Source organism: Miscanthus floridulus, chromosome 4, assembly GCF_019320115.1.
Source record: "Miscanthus floridulus cultivar M001 chromosome 4, ASM1932011v1, whole genome shotgun sequence".
In the NCBI taxonomy this organism is placed as follows: Eukaryota; Viridiplantae; Streptophyta; class Magnoliopsida; order Poales; family Poaceae; genus Miscanthus; species Miscanthus floridulus.
Window position 1 is genome coordinate 54763545 of NC_089583.1, and position 23705 is coordinate 54787249.

Below are 23705 nucleotides of genomic sequence, written 5' to 3' on the forward strand. Positions count from 1 at the left end.
GCGATTCCGACCATCCCAAGACACAGGACCGGTACCAATCGAAAGAGGAGGACTATAACACCTCGGGTGTTAGCCTTGCATAACTTGACTTGCATAACATGAGCATGAGCATCAAGCATTCATAAACAAGCATTTATAATTGAAACATTGGATTGAAACATCTGCCACATTTGTTTGTTATCGCATGTTTCCTTGAACATATGCAACTTTTCTCATTATTTCATGTCTCCATGTGTCTATGCATATGATCATGAGTGGATACATGTAGATGCTTGATTTGAGTCACAAAAATATATTGGCAATACTTAGGTTAGCAAATGGAACATAGTTCATGAATGTCATTTCCCATGATCAAGCCTAGTCATGTTTCATGTGATTACACTAAATAGCTCTATGAGTGACTAATATATGAAATGATTGTATGACCTTGCAATTAGCCTAAACATGTTTAGAGTATCATTATGAACAACTTCGATATTCATGGTTAGGGATAATTAGGTCATTAAGCCATGGTTTGAAGCATACCACTCTTTAAATGTGACATGTTTGACCAAGTTTGAATTAGGTGTTAGAGACCTTGCATGGAGGAGATCACTAAAGCAAAGTTGTAGTGTTTGGCATGGGGAACAACTTTTATTTTTGGGTCATGGAATGATTCAGCTCCTAACATGTTTAAAATTTGATCACAAAAATCAGTAAAATCAACATTTCAACACTTACAAAAGATTTTCTAAGTCCTATTGACTGACAGCTTGACAAAAGAATCTTTGTGATGACATTACTCAATGTTGGTTGTGAATTAGAGCATGATCCCTTAACAAAAGTTGTAGCTGGTACATAGGACTACACAAGTCATGTAGATCATTTGCACTTTAGAGCTTCGGTTTAGTAGATAATTCGCTGTCAAAACACGTTGTCAGGCACTGTATCGCGTCATTGAACGAGCTAAACTCTGGCTTCAGTGGCCGACCGGTTCAGAGCTGAGCCACCATGTGGAGCCAGTGGCTGGCCGCGCATCACCGACGCCTCGCCGCATGTGGCCAAGGCAGGCAACGCACGCCTTAACCTCTCCCGCACCTGCCCGCACTTAGCCGCGCCTCCATTTTCGCATTTCACCTTCTCCTTCATCGCTCGTAGTGCCCGTAGCTGTAGCGCCACTCGACGCCATCGCCGTTGCCAGTCATCGGCTGGCCTAGCCACTTCTCCATCACCGCAACAGCACCACCGCCTCCCCAGCACCCCACTGCTCTTCCTAGCGCCCGCTGCCGGTGCTCGGTAAGCTCTAGCCCCACATACAGCCTCGTCGGAGCTCCGCCGCCACCTCTATCGCCATGGTCAGACCCAACCCGACCACTGCAGGCCACGCTAGAGCACTAGATAGGTTCGCCATAGCTCAGTTACGCTTGTCCAAGCTCTAGCCCCAGCACCCCACTGCTCTTCCTAGCGCCCGCTGCCGGTGCTCGGTAAGCTCTAGCCCCACATACAGCCTCGTCGGAGCTCCGCCGCCACCTCTATCGCCATGGTCAGACCCAACCCGACCACTGCAGGCCACGCTAGAGCGCTAGATAGGTTCGCCATAGCTCAGTTACGCTTGTCCAAGCTCTAGGTCGAGTCGTCGTGGCTTCCACCGGCGTAACGCCGTCGTCCCGCGCCACCGCCCTGCCATTGACGCCACCGTAGTCGCTAGCTTCGACGAGAGGTCCCACCAAGTAGTGCAACGTGTGCGCGAGGTTGAGTAGATCACATAGTAAAGATGTCACCGCCAGCGAGTTCACCATCGGCGAGCCTTGGCCATGCCACCATCACGTAGTGTAGCTGCTCTGTTCTTGTCTCAATGACGTGTGGGGTCCCCTGTCAGCAGGTCCCACCGGTCAGCGACAACAGTATTGAAAGCTAGTTAATTTTGAATTCAAATTTCATGTGTTTTGTGAATTTTAGATCTCTAGTTTGGTAGCTTCAAAAATTTTGAGTAGTGTTATTTAGGAAGTGTAGTATTTAAGAAAAATATGATCTTAACACTTATAGTAGAATTTTTGGAAGATTTAAATGGAGATTTGAAATGTGTTTTTGAATGCATGCAAACTTGTTTATTTTATATCTAGAGTTCCAGTGCTCCAAAAATTATGAAATTTTTGTGGTAAGCTATTCTTAACATATATGAGCTCTGGTAAAAATTTGAGGATTAGTGCATATGTAGATTTGTAGTTATAGATTTTTCTTTTATAAATAGTGAATCCTTGTATGAATTTTTATAAATTATTTATGAATCCATTATTCATGAAATTTGTTGGGGGACATCCTAGTACCATAAGGATGATAAGAAAAATAGGAAATATGTTGCTTGACACTTTTCACTAGGGTTTTCTATTTATGCTACTTTAAGCTTTTCTGTCTTGTCATTTTTGTATAGAATGTTTTGCTATATAAAATGGCATGAAACTTTTACAATAGTCTTTTAGTAACCTTAGTAAAGCACTGTAAATTTTTGAGAATTTATGAAGTACATCTGGTATATGTTTATTATTTAACCTAAATATCTAAATAAAATAATAAAGGCATTTAAATAAATAGTTTGGGCTTCACCATTATATTGTCTTGAATGTATTTGGTATGCTTAAACTATTGGTAGGATTTATGTTGTCAAACTTTGAGTGATTACATGAAGTAGAAGTATTGTTGCTTTAAAATGCAAATTTAAAAGGATTCCGGATAGGTTCTGTAGTTTGATAAGTTGCATGATAAGAATGATGTTTGCTGTAAAAATGGTTAATAACAAAGTTGTAGATAATTTGATAAGCTTTCCAGAAAGTCTAGGATCACTGCATTTGGATTAATAGAACTCCAGTTATGAGTAAAACAAGTAGCTGCTGTTTTGTGATATAGTAGATGCATTGTGGAAGTAGTAAATTAAATAATCGAGAAGAGATATACACCTACTCAATAAACATGATGCACTTGTTAACACCATGCTGTTACAAATACTTATATGAATGCATTCATCATGTGTCATCATGCTATACTTGTACGCATGTATGCATTCGCAATACCTTATGCCATATTCATGCATCTAGGATCGACGGAGGAGATCATGTTGCTGGAAATCAACGAAGGAGAGGAAGGGGACCAATAGGAGATTCCTCAAGCCGTAGCTCCCGAAGAAGAAGAGCAGATCCCTGAGGAACTTCTGGAGTGCCCTAACCACCGCCCTACTTCTTTTCTGAAAGGCAAGCCCCGGAGCATTCTAAGTCTCCCATTATTTTACAAATGATTACTTATGTACTTATGATTAATGCATTAGGTTATAAGAGTTGAATGGAACCACTTGATGCATATAAATTCCTTGTGTAGATATTACACCTTTAACCGGTATAGGTCCAGGATCGAATATATGCTTAGCCATGCTTAGACCGGTAGAAGTCAGGTGATGTCCTATCACCTACGAGATATAGGTGGATACCGGAGCACGGTTGGCTATATTTGCTATCGTGGAACAGAACCATGGGGTAAAAGAAAATCAAGACCGGGCGGGATGTCGATAGAGAAGCAACAAGACATGGAGGTCTTGGGTGTGGATCTATCCCCGTCTATGTCGATTAAGGACCATACCGTTGTTGGTGCTTCTGACAAGATTGAACGCATGCCTCTCACTTAGCTAGCCGGATAACTCGTTCTGACCGCGAAGCCGAGTAGCTCAACTCAGGCCGGGACCTGTTCTGTTGTGTGCTCCTTCTGGTGGACGATCAGACTGAGCCCAAGGGTAGGCTAGGCCTGAACATCCTGGCATCTGGTGTCCCAGATTGTGTAGCCCGGTATGGACCCGCAAAATGTGGACTTGAGTTGTACCAAAGGTGACCTAAGGCTGCCTTCACGCGGTATGCCTGGGTTTGTGTTAGGAATAAATTCCCAGCTGGTTGAAATCGATTCGAATCGCCGTCTCTCTCGGATAGTGAGAAACTTGGCTAGTCCCAACATTGTAGTAACTATGTTATGGAACATGATGGTTCAACTGAATATGGAAGTACAATACCTGCTATGGTTACTATTGTATGCTTTTAAATTGATATACCACATGTTTGGCATAGGATAGTTGCTAATCTAGAAATGGATAGTTATAATTAACTTGACAAAGGAATCCGAATTATACAACTAAGTTAATTGCCTTTATGCAAAATGTTGTCAAGCTATCTCCACTTATACAGCCTTGGACAATCCTTGGAGTCATTTTATTCCTAGTTTATGACGGGTAAGTCTAGTTGAGTACCTTCTCGTACTCAGGGTTTTATTTTTCCCATTGTTGCAGATGGCACTGTGTATCATGGTTATTGCAAGAGTTGCTTCTATCCTATCGTGGATGAGGAGTAAGCCTTGGGTAGGCTTCTTTATTAATCCCTATCTTTGCTTTTGTAGACCGTGATCCTACTTGGCACTGTATCAAACTTTGTTGGAAACTTTATTTTTGAACTTAATTGCTTCCACTTTATCTATCAAACTCGGTTTGTAATAACTTTTATTCATACTCTGATGACGAAATGTACCTGTGAACTTTATGTAATATGTGGCATGTATGTTGAATCATCTACGATCTTGGTTGTTGTAAATCATTTATCGAGACCAGTCATGGTACTCGATGGACTACCGGGTTTATATGGGTTCAAGTATGACAGGGCGACCACTTATGGGCTGCCATTGTACTTGTACTCTTATAAATTGGTCGGTTCTGTGATAGCTGGTATCAGAGCAAGATTTAATGTTAATTGTCACATGTGTATTTAAAACAAAAGTTCTTGTTTCCAAAAACCCTTCTCTAGCAACTAATAGTTATATTATAGGTATTTGAAATCTAAAGTGTGCCAATGATCACTTTCCTTATGCCCAAATTAAGGACTATTAGGTGGCTATTTAAGTACTAACATGGGGGTTTTTACTTCGTCGTCCATACCGCGTGCTATTGTATGGATGCCATTCACTTGAATGATAATGTATGGATCAACTGCCTCTACGCCAAGGTAAGATGATGAGTGTATGACCGCAAGATGTGAGCGTGCGGTTGGGGAGAGTTAGCTTTGGTACGGCTATGTATGCATGCTTGCATGTGTATATGGTACGTGTTTAATTGTGGGTTTAAATTATTATCGGGTAGCTTGATACGGAAGTATATGTATGGGTATACATATATGGAAGTATTTAAAATTACATTATGCATATTTCATTATGGGTTTAGGGCTGAAATGAAATTTTATGCAGGTACACTAACAACGAAACATGTAGCTCGACTAGTTACGCAACATATGAGAGAACGTATGTATGCCACCGTGTCTACCGTTAGAAACAAATTTTTCCTAAGTTTGTGAGGACGTACGGAACGAGCATGCATCATGATAATCGCCATTCACATAGTTAAATTGTTCCTCCCCTTATAAAATTCTTACTCGGTTATGTAACTCTTATCCATTATGGCCTTGTCTCACCAAGTGTACATGTTGATGGTACAGATGGCAACACCCGTCGAATGTGAGAATTTCCTGAATGTTCTTGGAACACCTACCCTCTTCTGGAGAGTTCTACACTTTGTGGGGTACCATGAACTACCCCGGTATCATTGGATCGAAGAGTACATGGAAGGACAACCATGGTACGAGGTGTGGCTCACTATACCAGCCCACACACAACCGCCCTTCTGGTAGGAGTGGAAGGCAGAATCGGAAGGAAAGACTCCTTGGGAGGCTGCCCAAGTTGTGGCCTTTGAGATTCTAAGGCAAATCTATCAGCAACATAGAGATGCACTTACCGGCAGTGCAGCGAGTGTGTTTCCTTGGGTGGACCCATCCACCACAAATTGGGAACAACATAGCCAAAATGCTTTGATCAGAGATCAAGATGAGCGCGTGAATAGCTTTAGTCCCTCCATGAGTGCAATGTTTGTTGTGATGAAGATGTTTTGTGCACGCCAAGACACTAGGGATTTCTGGCAAGAGTCATACATCACCTGCATGGACAAACTCATGAGAGCGGAAGCCACATAAAACGAGCTCAAGAAGTGTGTGCGCAAGCAAAAGAAAGCCGCAAGTAAAGCCCAAAGGGAATCTGACCAAGCTTATGAAGCTTTGGGCGCTCTTTATGCCCAAACAGAACAAGAGGATCAGCAGAGAGCAGCAGCTCAAGAAGCTAGAGCTAATGATCAAGCTGTACTTGTAGGACTATGGGAGCAGTTGGAAACCGCTCATGCGGAGGTGTCCACAGCTAGATGTCAGCGTGATGCAGCAGAAAACCATGTCGCTAACCTAAGGATAGAGCGAGACAGGCACCATGACATGAGCCATGCTCAGGATCATGCTGAAAGGAGCCTACGTCAATAGCTTGCACAAGCTCAACTGCAAGTAATGAATCTTCAGCATGAAGTGCACTATTTGAACAACCAGCTGAACCCTATCCTTACTGGGGGAGTGGATGGTCCAGATATGGAAGAGGATGATGATGAGGAGCATGAGGAAGGAGATGATCCTATCTCTAACCTCGATAGTGATCATGACAAGGATTAGATTGCATAGTACTTAGTATAAGTACTTAATGTATCATCATTGGTTATGTAATGGACCTGTAGTTTGGATTTAGTGTTGGTAATTTGAACTATCATATAATATGGTTATTTGCATGACTATCGCACGTTCGGTTAAAACTCTAATTCCAGTTGATCCATCTGAGCTCCTAATTTGGATATTTACGTGCTATGAGTCCGATGAGCAATCAAATTGGTGATGTCATGTTGCGAGAATGAATTGTTATGCCTCTATTTTTATTGTGAATTTGAGAATTTATTCTAGTAATTTCAGTTTGGCATGATTATGATTCATCTGCAATCTTGTGGCATCAACCAATAATCGCTTATTGTTGCAACTTCGCAGATGATGCGCACCCGTGCTAGAGCTAGTGGCAGCCAGGATGGCAATAATGATGACTTACCACCACCACCGCCACCGTCTACTCAGGAGTTCTTTACCCAGTTCTTGGGGAGCCAAAGGACAATGGAAGAAGCTTTGTGCCTCATTGCACAAAACACCGCTCGTGGCCACCCACATCAACCAGGGGCCGAGCCAAATCAGCATAGTACATTCAAGGAATTTCTGGATACGAAGCCTCCAATCTTTAAGGTGGCTGAGGAACCACTATAGGCTGATGAGTGGCTCAACACCATTGAGCAAAAATTTTGTCTACTGAGGGTCACCGAGCATCTGAAGGCTGAGTATGTGTCCCACCAGTTGCAGGGACCGGCAGGGATCTGGTGGACACACTTCTTGTCCTCTCTACCTGCTAATGCGTGAGTGACATGGGAACAGTTCAAGTTGGCTTTTTGGGGACATTATATTCCCCCAGGCCTAATGCGCATGAAGGCAGCTGAATTTATGAGGCTCACTCAAGGGACAAAGACTCTCATAGAATACATGCACACGTTCAACAACCAATCGAGGTATGCTCTAGGTTTTGTTGATACAAAAGAGAAAAGGATAGAAAGTTTCAAGCGGGGTCTGGGTACCAAACTGATGAAGACCATGGCCAATTCTAGGTGTGCCATGTATAATGAGTTTATTAGTGATGCCTTGACCCAAGAAAACCACAACAACATGCATGCCATTGCTAAGGGTCGCAAGAGGGCATATGAGGCAGGTGCCTCCGGATCTTCACAGTCAAAAGCGCCTATCATAGCTAGGCCACAATTCCGTCCACCTACACCCAAGTTTAGGCCTCCACCACCTAAAGCTCAGAATAATAGGCCACCGAAACCATTCCGTAAGGCATTCACTATTGCCTTACCAAAAAGGACTGGCAGTCAGGGAAGCTCCACAGGACCTAGGAATAATCAGCCATGTTTCAACTGCAACCAAATGGGTCATTGGGCCAAGGAATGCCCCCACCCCAAGAAGAATGGCAACCCAAATCAAAACAATCAGAGGCAGGCGAACACAAGGGCACATCCAGGATACGTGCATTATACCGCTGTTGAGGAAGTGCCCGCTGGAGAAGTTGTCATGGCTTGTATGTTTCTCATCAACAAGCATCCCACTGTTGTTTTATTTGATTTGGGAGCTTCTCATTCCTTTATGAGTTAAGCATTTGCATCTAGACATGATCAAGAAAAAATTGAAGTAAGCAAAGGAGGTTATAATATAAGTTCAGCAGGGGGTACTATTTCTACCAAAAAGATAGTGAAAAATGTGCTCATCTCTATACAAGGGAGGGAGTACACAATGGATTTGATATTATTGCCCGGGTTATCGATAAGTGCAATCTTAGGCATGAATTGGATGAAGGATCATGGTGTTCTTATTGACACTAGCACCCATACTATTATGCTGAGAGAACCTACGGGGGGGAATGCTTTTCTAGTACCACTCTCCCGCAATTTTGAACTCCAACATTTAGCTTGTGCTATCCAAACCACCACACTTTGTGATATCCCCATGGTTTGTGAGTTTCTGGATGTATTTCCAGAGGAATTACTAGGTCTACCACCGGATAGGGATGTGGAATTTAAGATCGAGTTAGTGCCAGGTATGGCACCCATTTCAAGAAGGCCCTATAGAATGCCACCCAATGAGTTAGCGGAACTTAATGTTCAATTGCAAGATCTATTGGACAAGGGTCTTATCCAACCTAGCTCATCTCCATGGGGATGTCCAGCCTTGTTTGTGAAAAAGAAGGACAAGTCACTGAGAATGTGTGTAGATTATAGACCACTCAATGCTGTGACCATCAAGAACAAATATCCATTGCCTCGCATCGACATCTTGTTCGATCAGCTAGTGAAGGCAAAGGTATTCTCCAAAATTGACTTAAGATCAGGCTACCATCAAATAAAGATCAGACTAGAGGACATACCTAAAACTGCTTTCTCTACTAGGTATCGCTTATATGAGTATTTGGTTATGTCTTTCAGACTAACAAATGCTCCAGCCTACTTCGTGTACCTGATGAACTCGGTATTCATGCCTGAACTCGACAAGTTCGTCGTCGTGTTTATCGATGATATATTGATTTATTTAGAAAATGAGTCAGATCATGAAGAACATCTGAGAATTGTTTTATCTAGATTGAGGGAGCATAAGCTATATGCGAAATTTAGCAAATGTGAATTTTGGTTGAGCAAAGTACCTTTCTTAGGTCACATCTTATCAAGAGATGGAATCTCTATGGACCCATCAAAAGTACAAGAGGTCATGGATTGGAAAGCCCCAACTTCGGTTCATGAAGTTCGGAGTTTTCTAGGGTTAGCAAGATATTATCGTCGTTTCATTCCAGATTTTTCCAAGATAGCTAAGCCTATGACTAGACTACTTCAGAAAGATGAGAAGTACAAATGGACACTAGAATGTGAAGCAGCTTTTCACACCCTCAGAACTTTGTTGACTACAGCACCTGTGCTAGCACAACCAGACATTGAAAAGCCGTTTGATGTATTTTGTGATGCATCAGGAATAGGTTTGGGATGTGTGCTTATGCAAGAAGGAAGAGTTATTGCTTATGCTTCTCGGCAATTGAGAAAGCATGAAGTCAACTACCCTACACATGATTTAGAACTTGCAGTAGTTGTTCATGCATTAAAGATATAGAGACATTATTTGTTGGGCAATGTATGTCATATATATACTGACCACAAAAGTCTCAAGTATATCTTTACCCAACCAGAGCTGAACATGAGACAATGAAGATGGTTAGAGCTAATTAAGGACTACAATTTAGAAGTGCATTACCATCTGGGTAAAGCTAATGTAGTAGCAGATGCACTCAGTCAAAAGTCTCATTACAACACTACAGAAGCATTATTGGAAGATGGTTTCAACTTGTTACACCTTGCTGTACTACACAATATCATGATCAGTTGTTCACTTGAGAGCAAAATCATAGAGCTACAGCAGACAGATGTAGGAATAAGTCACATCAAGAGAAAAATGCAAGAGTAAGAAACCAAGCATTTCAGATTAGACGAAAGAGGTATATTATGGTTTGAGGACCGACTTGTGGTACCAAAAGACCGTGAGCTGAGGAATCAAATTTTAGATGAAGCTCACTCATCCAAATTGTCTATCTATCTGGGTAGTAGTAAGATGTATCAAGATTTGAAAACCCATTTTTGGTGGACTAAGATGAAGAAAGAGATCATAGCCTATGTCGCTAGGTGCGATAACTATAGTAGAGTAAAAGCTGTTCATATGAAATCCGCTGGATTACTTCAGCCATTGCCTATTCCAGGTTGGAAATGGGAGGAAATCAGCATGGACTTTATCACAGGCCTTCCAACGACACCCCAAGGTCATGATTCAATATGGGTTATTGTAGATCGTCTCACCAAGTCAGCACATTTTATACCTGTGAACACAAGGTATATAGTTGGGAAATACGCTAAGATATATGTTTCCCAGATCGTGAGACTGCATGGAGTACCAAGGACTATAATCTTAGATCGAGGACCATAGTTCATAGCTCGTTTCTAGGAGCACCTACACCAGGCTTTGGGGACCAAGCTAATCAGAAGTTCGGCATACCATCCGCAAACTTTAGGACAGACAGAACAAGTGAACCAAATCCTAGAAGATTTGCTTAGAGCTTGTGTTATATCTTCAAAAGGTTCATGGGAGAAATGGTTACCTTTAGCTAAGTTCTCCTATAACAACAGTTATCAAGTGAGTATCAAAATGGCTCCATTTGAAGCATTGTATGGCAGGAAATGTAGAACTCCATTGAACTGGATTGAGCCTGGTGAAAGGAGATACTTTGGTATTGACTTTGTTAATGAAGCCGAAGAGCAAGTACATATCATCCAACAGCATATGAAGGCAGCTCAATCATGACAAAAGAGTTATGCTGATAGAAGAAGAAGACCACTAACTTTTGAAGTGGGTGACTATGTATACTTGAAAGTATCACCCATGAAAGGGGTGAAGAGATTTGGGATGAAAAAGAAGCTTTCACCTAGATATGTGGGGCCATACAAGATTTTAGAATAGAAAGGAAATGTTGCGTATAAGTTACAACTTCCACCTAAGATGAGTGCAATATTTGATGTCTTCCATGTTTCTCAGTTGAAGAAATGTCTTCGAGTACCTGAAGAAGCCATTGCACCCACCAACGTGCAGCTTCAATCGGATTTGACCTATGAAGAAAAGCCAATTTGAGTGTTAGAAGAGTTGGAGAGAGTAACACGGAGTAAGATTATTAAGTTCTATAAGGTGGTGTGGAACAATCATAGTGAACAAGATGCTACGTGGGAAAGAGAAGATTATTTACGAGAAGTTTATCCTGCCTTTTTCCAAGAATGGTAGGTCTTGCAAATCTCGGGACTGTAACACCTCGGGTGTTAGCCTTGCATAACATGAGCATGAAAATCAAGCATTCATAAACAAGCATTTACAATTGAAACATTGGATTGAAACATCTGCCACATTTGCTTGTTATCGCATGTTTCCTTGAACATATGCCACTTTTCTCATTATTTCATTTCTCCATGTGTCTATGCATATGATAATGAGTGGATACATGTAGATGGTTGATTTGAGTCACAAAAATATATTGGCAATACTTAGGTTAGCAAATGGAACATAGTTCATGAATGCCATTTACCATGATCAAGCCTTAAGTCATGTTTCATGTGATTACACTAAATAGCTCTATGAGTGACTAATATATGAAATGATTGTATGACCTTGCAATTAGCCTAAACATGTTTAGAGTGTCATTATGAACAACTTTGATATTCATGGTTAGGGGTAATTAGGTCATTAAGCCATGGTTTGAAGCATACCACTCTTTAAATGTGACATGTTTGACCAAGTTCGAATTAGGTGTTAGAGACCTTGCATGGAGGAGATCACTAAAGCAAAGTTGTAGTGTTTGGCATGGGGAACAACTTTTATTTTTGGGTCATGGAATGATTTAGCTCCTAACATGTTTAAAATTTGATCACAAAAATCAGTAAAATCAACATTTCAACACTTACAAAAGATTTTCTAAGTCCTATCGACTGACAGCTTGATAAAAGAATCTTTGTGATGACATTACTCAGTGTTGGTTGTGAATTAGAGCATGATCCCTTAACGAAAGTTGTAGCTGGTACATAGGACTACACAAGTCATGTAGATCATTTGCACTTTAGAGCTTTGGTTTAGTAGATAATTCACCATCAAAACACGTTGTCAGGCACTGTATCGCATCATTGAACGAGCTAAACTCTGGCTTTAGTGGCCGACCGGTTCAGAGCCAAGCCGCTGTGTGGAGCCAGTGGCTGGCCACGCATCACCGGTGCCTCGCAGCGTGTGGCCAAGGCAGGCAGCGCACGCCTTAACATCTCCCGCTCCCGCCCGCACTTAGCTGCGCCTCCATTTTCGCATTTCGCCTTCTCCTTCATCGCTCGTAGCGCCCGCAGCAGCAGCGCCGCTCGACGCCATCGCCGTTGCCAGTCATCGGCTGGCCTAGCCGCTTCTCCATCACCACAACAGCACCACCGCCTCCCCAGCACCCCACTGCTCTTCCCAGCACCCGCTGCCGGTGCTCGGTAAGCTCCAGCCCCACACACAGCCTCGCCGGAGCTCCGCCACCACCTCCATCGCCATGGTCAGACCCAACCCGACCACTACAGGCCACGCTAGAGCGCTAGATAGGTTCACCATAGCTCAGTTATGCTCGTCCGAGCTCTAGGTCGAGTCGCCGTGGCTTCCACCGGCGTAACGCCGTCATCCCGTGCCACTGCCCCGCCATTGATGCTACCGTAGTCGCTAGCTCCGATGAGAGGTCCCACCAAGTAGTGCAACGTGTGCGTGAGGTTGAGTAGATCACGTAGTGAAGATGTCACCGCCGGCGAGTTCGCCGTCGGCGAGCCTTGGCCGCGCCACCATCGCGCAGTGTAGTTGCTCTGTTCTTATCTCAATGACGTGTGGGGTCCCCTGTCAGCGGGTCCCACCGGTCAGCGACAGTAGTATTGAAAGCTAGTTCGTTTTGAATTCAGATTTCATGTGTTTTGTGAATTTTAGATCTCTAGTTTGGTAGCTTCAAAAATTTTGCAATAAATTTAGTAGTGTTATTTAGGAAGTGTAGTATTTAAGAAAAATATGATCTTGACACTTACAGTAGAATTTTTGGAAGATTTAAATGGAGATTTGAAATGTGTTTTTGAATGCATGCAAACTTGTTTATTTTATATCTAGAGTTCCTTTGCTCCAAAAATTATGAAATTTTTGTTGTAAGCTATTCTTAACATATATGAGCTCTGGTAAAAATTTGAGGGTCAGTGCATGTGTAGATTTGTAGTTATAGATTTTTCTTTTATAAATAGTGAATCCTTGTATGAATTTTTATAAATTATTTATGAATCCATTATTCATGAAATTTGTTGGGGGATATCCTAGTACCATAAGGATGATAAGAAAAATAGGAAATCTGTTGCTTGACACTTTTCACTAGGGTTTTCTATTTATGCTACTTTAAGCTTTTCTATCTTATCATTTTTGTATAGAATGTTTTGTTGTATAAAATGGCATGAAACTTTTACAATAGTCTTTTAGTAACCTTAGTAAAGCACTTTTATTTTTTTGAGAATTTATGAAGTACATCTGGTATATGTTTATTATTTAACCTAAATATCTAAATAAAATAATAAAGGCATTTAAATAAATAGTTTGGGCTTCACCATTATATTGTCTTGAATTTATTTGGTATGCTTAAACTGTTGGTAGGCTTTATGTTGTCAAACTTTGAGTGATTACATGAAGTAGAAGTATTGTTGCTTTAAAATGCAAATTTAAAAGGATTCTGGATAGGTTCTATAGTTTGATAAGTTGCATGATAAGAATGATGTTTGCTGTAAAAATGGTTAATAACAAAGTTGTAGATAATTTGATATGCTTTCTAGAAAGTCTAGGATCACTACATTTGGATTAGTAGAACTCCAATTATGAGTAAAACAAGTAGCTGCTGTTTTGTGATATAGTAGATGCATTGTGGAAGTAGTTAATTAAATAATCGAGAAGAGATATGCACCTACTCAATAAACATGATGCACTTGTTAACACCATGCTATTACGAATACTTATATGAATGCATTCATCATGTGTCATCATGCTATACTTGTACGCATGTATGCATTCCAATACCTTATGTCATATTCATGCATCTAGGATCGACGAAGGAGATCTTGTTGCTGGAAATCAACGAAGAAGAGGAAGGGGACCAACAGGAGATTCTTCAAGCTGTAGCTCCCGAAGAAGAAGAGCAGATCCCTGAGGAACTTCTGGAGTACCCTGACCACCGCCCTACTTCTTTTCTGAAAGGCAAGCCCCAGAGCATTCTAAGTCTCCTAGTATTTTACAAATGATTACTTAAGTACTTATGATTGATGCATTAGGTTATAAGAGTTGAATGGAACCACTTGATGCATATAAATTCCTTGTCCAGATATTACACCTTTAACTGGTATAGGTCTAGGATCAAATATATGCTTAGCCATGCTTAGACTGGTAGAAGTCGGGTGATGTCCTATCACCTGCGAGATATAGGTGGATATTGGAGCACGGTTGGCTATATTTGCTATCATGGAACAGAACCATGGGGTAAAAGAAAATCGAGACAGAGCAGGATGTCAATAGAGAAGCAACAAGACATGGAGGTCTTAGGTGTGGATCTATCCCCGTCTGTGTCGATTAAGGACCGTACCATTGTTGGCGCTTCTGAAAAGATTGAGCGCATGCCTCTCACTTAGCTGGCCAGATAACTCATTCCGACCGTGAAGCTGAGTAGCTCAACTCAGGCCGAGACCCGTTCTATTGTGTGCTCCTTCCGGGGGACAATCAACTGAGCCCAAGGGTAGGCTAGGCCTGAACGTCCTAGCACCTGTGTCCCAGATTGTGCAGCGTGGTATGGACCCACAAAATGTGGACTTGAGTTGTACCAAAGGTGACCTAAGGCTGCCTTCGCGCGGTATGCCTAGGTTTGTGTTAGGAATAAATTCCCAGCTGGTTGAAATCGATTCGAATCGCCGTCTCTCCCGGATAGTGAGAAACTTGGCTAGTCCCAACATCGTAGTAACTGTGTTATGGAACATGATGGTTCGACTAATATGGAAGTACAATACCTACTATGGTTACTATTGTATGCTTTTAAATTGATATACCACACATTTGGCATAGGATAGTTGCTAATCTAGAAATGGAAAGTTATAATTAACTTGACAAAGGAATCTGAATTGTACAACTAAGTTAATTGCCTTTATGCAAAATGTTGTTAAGCTATCTCCACTTATACAGCCTTGCATAATCCTTGGAGTCATTTTATTCCTGGTTTATGACGGGTAAGTCTAGCTGAGTACCTTCTCGTACTCATGGTTTTATTTTTTCCATTGTTGCAGATGGCACTGTGTATCATGGTTATGGCAAGAGTTGCTTCTATCCCGCCATGGATGAGGAGTAAGCCTTGGGCAGGCTTCTTTATTAATCCCTATCTTTGCTTTTGTGGACCGTGATCCTACTTGGCACTGTATCAAACTTTGTTGGAAACTTTATTTTCAAACTTATTTGCTTCCACTTTATCTATCAAACTCGGTTTGTAATAACTTTTATTAGTACTTTGATGATGAAATGTATCTATGAACTTTATGTAATATGTGGCATGTATGTTGAATCATCTACGATCTTGGTTGTTGTAAATCGTTTATCGAGACTCGTCGTGGTACTCGATGGACTACCGGGTTTATATGGGTTCAAGTATGATAGTGCGACCGCTTGCGGGCTACCATTGTACTTGTACTCTTATAAATTGGTCGGTTCTACGACAAGGACGAGGCGAGCTCACCTAGCTTGAAGATGGAGGCGGAGAGCGGATGTGGATGGCGCGGCTGTGAGAGGCGGACGGCGATGACCTATGCATGGCGGCATCACATGATGAGCAAAATTGAACCAAGAAAAGGGGCATGGGATGTACACGGTGTCGATGAGAAGCTCTTTCGCTAGCTTACAACGAAGAAGAAACGATGTCTGCGATGAATTCTGAGTTTGGGCGGAAACCATCAATGGTGGCTAGGGTTTCGGTAGCTTGTGCTCGAGCGAAGGCGGCGCGGCATTTAGGGTTTCAGAAAGATCATAGCGGACGCTGGTGCTATGAGTTTTATAGAGGAGGGACTTGGTGCGAGCGCATGCAAGGCACCCGACATAGGGTCGGTGTCTGGCTCGACACCAAGTCGGAGGAGGATGAAGGGTGCGGGCCCGCGCTGTCAGCGAGAGGAGACCAGTGAGCGGGCTTGGCCTGCTGTTGGGCCGTGGCCTAGCCAGTCCAAGAGGGAAGAATGGGCAGGCTTACCTACCGCCGGCTAGGCCAAAAGAAAAAGAGAAACGGGCCTTGCGGCGAGAACCAGTGTAGGAGGGGGTTTCCATTTTCCTTTTTATTTTCTAGAATTTTGAATCAACCTTTTCAAAAGGAATTTGAAACTCTTTTCAAAAGCTACAAAAACTAGTCAAACATAATAAAATTTGCATCAACATGTATGCAGCAACCTATTCCTAAGCTTAGGATAAATTTTAGTTTCACAAAGTTATTTATTTTACTATATTGACATGCTCAGAAAATTGCACTAAAAATCAATTTCAGCTATTTTAATTGATGCAAATTTTTGGGTGTTACAAATCTACCCCCCTTAAGAGAATCTCGTCCTCGAGATGAGGCTGTGCTTACTCAAACGACTGTGGGTATGTCTTTCTCAAATCATCTTCTCTTTCCCAAGTTGCCTCTGCTTCCGAATACTGATTCCACTGAACCTTGCACATCCTAATTGTTCTGCTTCTCATAACTTTGTCAGCATATCCCAAATCTTAATTGGAAACTCCTCATATGTCAGATCATCTTTAATAGAAAGTTCCTCTAATGGTATTTGCTCCTCAGGCACACGCAAACACTTCTTAAGTTGAGACACATGGAACACATCATGCACACTAGATAGGTTCTTAGGCAATTCTAATTGATAAGCCACTTCTCCACATCTCTTTAAAACTTTAAATGGACCCACAAACCTTGGTGCTAGTTTTCCTTTCATGTTGAACCTTTTCACACTTCTCATAGGTGATACTTTTAAATAGACATAATCTCCTTCTTCAAATACCAAGTCTCTTCTTCGATTATCTGCATAGCTCTTCTGAAGGGTTTGTGCCACTCTCAGGTTCTCTCTAATCTTTCTCACTTGCTCTTCAGCGTTTCTAAGCACATCTGGTCCAAACACTTGACTTTCACCTGTTTGATTCCAAAATAAGGGTGTTCTACACTTACGCCCATACAAAGCTTCAAACGGTGACATCTTGAGACTCTGTTGGTAACTGTTGTTGTATGAGAACTCTACAGTAAGACAAACTCTTATCCCAACTAGTACCATACTACAACGCACATGCTCTCAACATGTCTTATAAAATCTAATTAAGTCTCTCTGTCTGTCCATCAGTCCTGAGGATGGTAGGCTATGCTAAAATTCAACTTTGTGCCTAGCGAAGTGTGTACCTGTTTCCAAAAATGGGAAGTGAACTGTGAACCTCTATCAGACACAATCTTCTTTGGAACACCATGCAGACTCACTATCCTTTCCATGTATAGTTCTGCTAGCTTTGGTCCTCTATAAGTGGTCTTGATAGGTAAGAAGTGAGCAACCTTAGTCAAACGATCCACAATCACCCATATCGAATCATAACCTCTCTGAGTATGTGGTAACCCCACTATGAAGTCCATACCAACTTCTTCCCACTTCCACTTAGGTATCTTCATAGGTTGCAACAATCCTGCAGGTCGCTGATGCTCAGCTTTCACTCTTTGACAAGTATCACATATAGCAACATACTCAGCTACATCTTTCTTCAGACCATACCACCAATACTTCTCTTTAAGATCCAGATACATCTTAGTACTGCCAGGATGGATAGAACAAGTTGAATCATGTGCTTCACAGTAGAATTGCATCACAAATGGCTTTCACTTCAGGCACACAGATTCTTTTCCCAAACCATAGTGTCCCATTCTCATCTATGCTAAAGCCTGGAGCTTTCCCAAGCGCTACATCACCTGCTATCTCCCTTAGCTTCTCATCCTCCAACTGAACCCTTATGTATCTCAAGCTCTAGTGTAGGTGTCACTTCTATCTCCATAGCATTATAAACAATACCAAGGTTCAAGTGCTGAAACTCTTCACATAACTATTCTGGCACAGGCGCCATCTCAAGCTCATTGGCATATCTCTTCCTACTAAGTGCATCAGCCACAACATTCGCTTTACTAGGATGATAGTGCACCTCTAGATCATAATCCTTGATCAGTTCCAACCAATGACGTTGTCTCAAATTAGATCCATCTGAGTGAATATGTACTTCAAACTCTAATGATCGGTAAATATATCACTCTTATGCCTAATCAGATAATGTCTCCAGATCTTAATGCATGAACCACAGCTGCTGACTCCAAATCATGAGTAGGATAATTCAATTCATGTTTCCTCAGCTATCTAGATGCATAAGCAACAACCCTACCCTCTTGCATAAGAACACATCTCAAACCTTGATGAGACGCATCACAATAGATAGAGAACATCTTATTTAGATCAGGCAAAATCAGCACTGGAGCTGTTGTCAACCGCTTCTTTAATTCTTCAAAACTAGCTTGACACTGATTAGACCACTCAAACTTAGCATTCTTCTCTAATAGGGCTATCATGGGTTTAGCAAGCTTGGAGAAACCTTCAATGAATCTTCAATAATAACCAGCTAAGCTAAGAAAACTGCAGATCTCACTTACATCATTAGGTGGCTTCCAATTCAGTACATCCTTCACCTTGCCTGGATCCACTGCTATACCACCATTAGAAACCACATGTCCAAGAAAAGAGACCTCTCTTAACCAGAATTCACAGTTACTACGCTTAGCATACAGCTTATGCTCTCTAAGCTTCTGCAGCACCAATCTTAGATGTTCGGCATGATCATCTTCAGTCTTAGAGAATACCGATATATCATCAATGAATACTACCATAAACTTATCAAGATACTCCATAAACACCTTATTCATCATATACATAATGTAGGCAGGTGCATTGGTCAAACCAAATGACATAACTGTATACTCATATAACCCATACCTCATAGTAAAAGCTGTTTTTTGGTATATCAGTATTCCGAATCTTCAACTGATGATAACCAGAACATAGATCAATCTTAGAAAACACACAAGCACCTCACAACTGATCAAACAAGTCATCAATTCTAGGCAATGGGTACTTATTCTTGATAGTTACCTCATTAAGAGATCGATAATCCACACACATACGTTGTGTTCCATCCTTCTTGTCAATAAAGATCATAGGCGCTCTCCAATGTGATGCACTAGGATGTATGAAACCTTTATCTGACAACTCTTTCAATTGTTTCTTAAGTTCTTCTAGTTCATTAACCCCCATTCTATATGGTCTCTTAGCTATAGGTGTAGTACCAGGTAATAATTCAATTATAAACTCAATGTCACTGGTCAGGTGGCATACCTAGCAAATCATCGAGGAAGACATCTGGAAACTCCTCCACAATAGGGTCCTAAGGATTAGCATCATCATCTAGTTGATTCACTGTAGCTGTTGGGGGTGGTTGCACTATCATGCCAACACTAATTCGATCTCCCTTTGGTGTTGTCACTACTACAACTCTCTCATGACACTGAATCATAGCTCGGTGTTCTTTCATCCAATCCATACCTAGAATCACATCGATCCCAAAAGTTCTCACCACAATAGGACTGACTGTGAAGTCTACCCCCCTTAAGGTAAGACTTGCGGAAGGGCAACAATGTGCAGCTGGTATTGACCCCCCTGGTGAATTTACTAGCATTTGAGTCTTCATTGCAATTAAAGGTATGCTATGTGTTCTAACAAATGCTTGTGAAATAAAAGAATGCGAAGCTCCAGAGTCAAAAGGAACATTAGCGGGGATAGAGTTGATGTTGAACGTACCCAACATAACTTTTGGTGCTCCAACCACAGTCTCAGGACACCACATGGTTCACTCTTCTAGTGTTGTATGCGGGCTTCTGGTTGCTATTCTGCCTCTGAGGTGTCTGTTGATTCGGCTTCTGAGGGCAATGGTTAGCATAGTGTCCCACATCTCCACATCGGAAACACCTATTGGGAGTACTAGGTGCACTGCTCTTCATCGGGGTGATGTTGGGCATTCCCTGGCAGTGGAGTCTAATTGCCCATTTGCTGCGGTGTATGCTGGTTCCAATTCTGCTGTTGGTTCTGAGAGCGTTGTGGAAACTGACCATGGTTCCACTAACTGACTGGACCTTGATACCTCTGCTGATTATTATAGTGCGGGCGTGTGTTGCTTCCGGAGGCCTATCCCTTCATCTTTCTCTTCCTGTCCCTCTCCAATCGCATATTGTCAAGCATAATAGCGCGATTCACCAACTGCTGGAAATTAGCATATGTGTTACCAGCCAACTGCAACCTGAGATCATAGTAAATTCCCTTGAGGAAGAGACGTTGCTTATCTGCATCCTCCCTCATGTCATTAGGAGCATAGCAAGCCAACTGAGCAAACTTGTCGTGATACTCACTGATAGACATAGAACCCATCCTGAGAGATTTGAATTCCTCCTACTTGAGCTCTATCAAACCATCTGGAATATGGTGTGCCTTGAAATCCCTCACAAATTCTAGCCAAGTGATAGCAGGAGCATTGTTGGGGTGAGCAGACTGATATGACTTCCACCAAGTCTGAGCTGCTCCCTGAAGCTGTCCTGATGCATACAACACCTTTTGTTGATCATCACACTGAGCGATGTTGAGTTGTTTCTACACTACGCGTAGCCAATCATCTGCCTCCATGGTGTCAGCGGCATGAGAGAAAACTGGAGGATGTCCTTGCATGAATTCCCTCCGCTTGTCTCTTGGTGGCGGAGGTGCTGGTGCCCCAATAGGTTGGTTCTGAAAGAACTGCATCATGGACTGCATGAACTGTCCTTGCATCGCCAACACCTCTGCTGCGGTCATGGTTGGTGGTAGGGGGTGGTGGAGCATCTCTCCCACGTCCTCTACCTCTTCCACGGCCAGACATCTGTAATCCAACATGAAACATCACCAATATGTAAGAGATAGGCAATTCTGAAAATTTCTGGACATGATGCAGAATCAGCAAGGTCAGAAAAACTGTCATAACTCGAGTTCCAGATATCCAAATAAGATGATCTTTATACGGTTGGAAATCTTAAGAAATTATCTACAACTTTCATTTAGACCACATTTTCTGATTCTGAGGTTACATTAATCAAAAACAGACCACAACAGAAACTGTCCTCAGATTCCAGACAGCACAGAAGTTCATATTGTGACAGTCATAACTCTCAGATACGAACAGATAAAAAGGTGATTCTTGTGCCATTTGAAAGACACAGAAGTCTATATACTCCCAGTAAAATTTCATGACCATTGCTCGAACAGGTGAAAAGTTATAACCAAAACATCACTGACTGCTCCAGAAAACAGCAAGCCAAGAGACAGGATAGACCAACCCAAACTATTTATTATAGCACTTTTAACCTTAATATTGTTAGCTAAGGAACTCGTGGACATGCCCACAAAGTTCCAGCACTCATCACAAAGATCAAAATCACACATAAATCTCAATAATAATCTAGCAAGCACACCAATAGTTCACAAACACTTGAAAGACTCGACTCGACTCACGATACTAAAAACGTGCCTATTACAATGGTTTCATAAACTTAAGGGGCGGCGTTCTTCTTGGTGGAGGGCTCATCTAACTTCTCAAACAACTTGGGATGGCCTAACTCAGCATTAAGGCCATCAATCTCTTTCTGGTATTCTTTGTTCATGTCTTGTGCCTTCTTCAGCTCTCCTTCTAACGGTCCCACCTTATTTGTAAGTTCACGGTTTAACTCAACGGTGGCCTCAAGAGTCTTTGTTCCTTTTACCATGACCTCTATGGTCCAACTATTTTCCTTCGGAAGATAGCATGGGTAATACAAGAGTCCATCGTCCTTCTTATCATCAGAGAGACGGCCACGATAGTAGGCAAGTGCAATGGAAGCAACATCCTCCATGCTTCTTTCCACGGTAGCTCGACTTACATGGTGGGTGACAACTGCATCTATCTTGCGAGTATTCGGGGACTTGATCAGCAACCAAGTATCCTAAGATGAACCAATCAGAGGATGACTGTGCTCCATAGTGTGATACTCCAGAGTGACTTGCAGGTCTAGATAATAGCACTCCAACATAATTGTCAGCAAGTCATGGTAGAAGGCATTGTCATCAGGCTTCTTAACGCTTAGCTTGTCAGTCCAAGCCTATACGTGGCAGTGGCTGGAGTACTTCATCTTCACCATCATTGGTCAAGTCAATGGCCTCCACACGTGCTGGGGATTGAGCTATCAGAGTTGGTGAAGAATGGACCTCTTCTCCAACTTCATTCTTCCAGTTCTTCCTCTAGACGTCCTCTCTAGGCTCCATTGGCTCATACATGACACGTTGTGGTTGAAAGCCTCCAACGTACAAGCGGGCAGACTTGCTGGTCACATGTCATCTATAGAAGTTTCAAATTAATTAGAATAGATTCAATTGATTTTATAATAGAATAAGATGAAAGAAGCACAAAAACTTAGCAAATAGCAAGATTGAGGTGGAAAGCATGAAACAAGTGAAGCAAAGGAAGCTAAAAACGACCATTCTAACTAGGCTTACGTCCTACAGTCAACAGTGCTCTGATACCAATCTGTCACACCTAATTTTAAGAACCAAAAGAGGATGCATAAAAGACTTATGTACACCCCAGGAACGGTCGCACACATAAGTGGACAAATTGTGAATTGTACCAACACAATGTTTATTACATAGCGAATAAATATTCAACACATAGTCTCAAACATAGATATAATAGCTGCTAAGATAACTCTCTTGCAGAAGCTCCAATAGGGATGTCAACTAGTGGACACCAAACCTAATACTCATCACGATAATCTTCAATCCAATCTTGATCTGTTATCCATCTAGGATTTTTCCAACATAAAAGATAAAGCAAGGCATAAGTACATGTCATACTTAACAAGATAACTAAGGGTTCATGAGGCTCAAATAGCTAACACTGGTTTACTGCGGTTAGCATTTAAGTCATCATCAAGTTAAGCATTTATTAACATCTAGGTAGCAATAATCCCATAACACATGATCAATGAACATGAATAATCAATATCTTAAACAATTAATATAAATGATCATCTTAACAAGTAAAAGTCATTATCCCTTAATGTAAGTGTTCCAAGGTCGCTCGTATCCATGAGCACGGCTAGTATACCAGTTTGTTAACTCTACATAGAGGTGTACACTTTCATTGTGAGTCATGTTTCCCAAATGAGTGGGTTAATTACTCCCAAAACACTGGAAACCATATAAAGCCACCCAAGAGCTTGTCTAACTGGCCAGGGCCATAGGGTCATCAGACATAGGAACCCCCTTCCAATAATATAAAAGGCTGCTTCCATAGCTAGGCTTAATAGGATAGAGGCTATCCTATACCCAACTCACAGACCTCTAACCAACTAGAAAAGGGTTTCTCAAGCAACTAGAGCCAAAGCCATATAGCCCTCATAGCTGTATGTTAAATCCCGGATAATCAGTTACAAGACAAGTCCTTCTA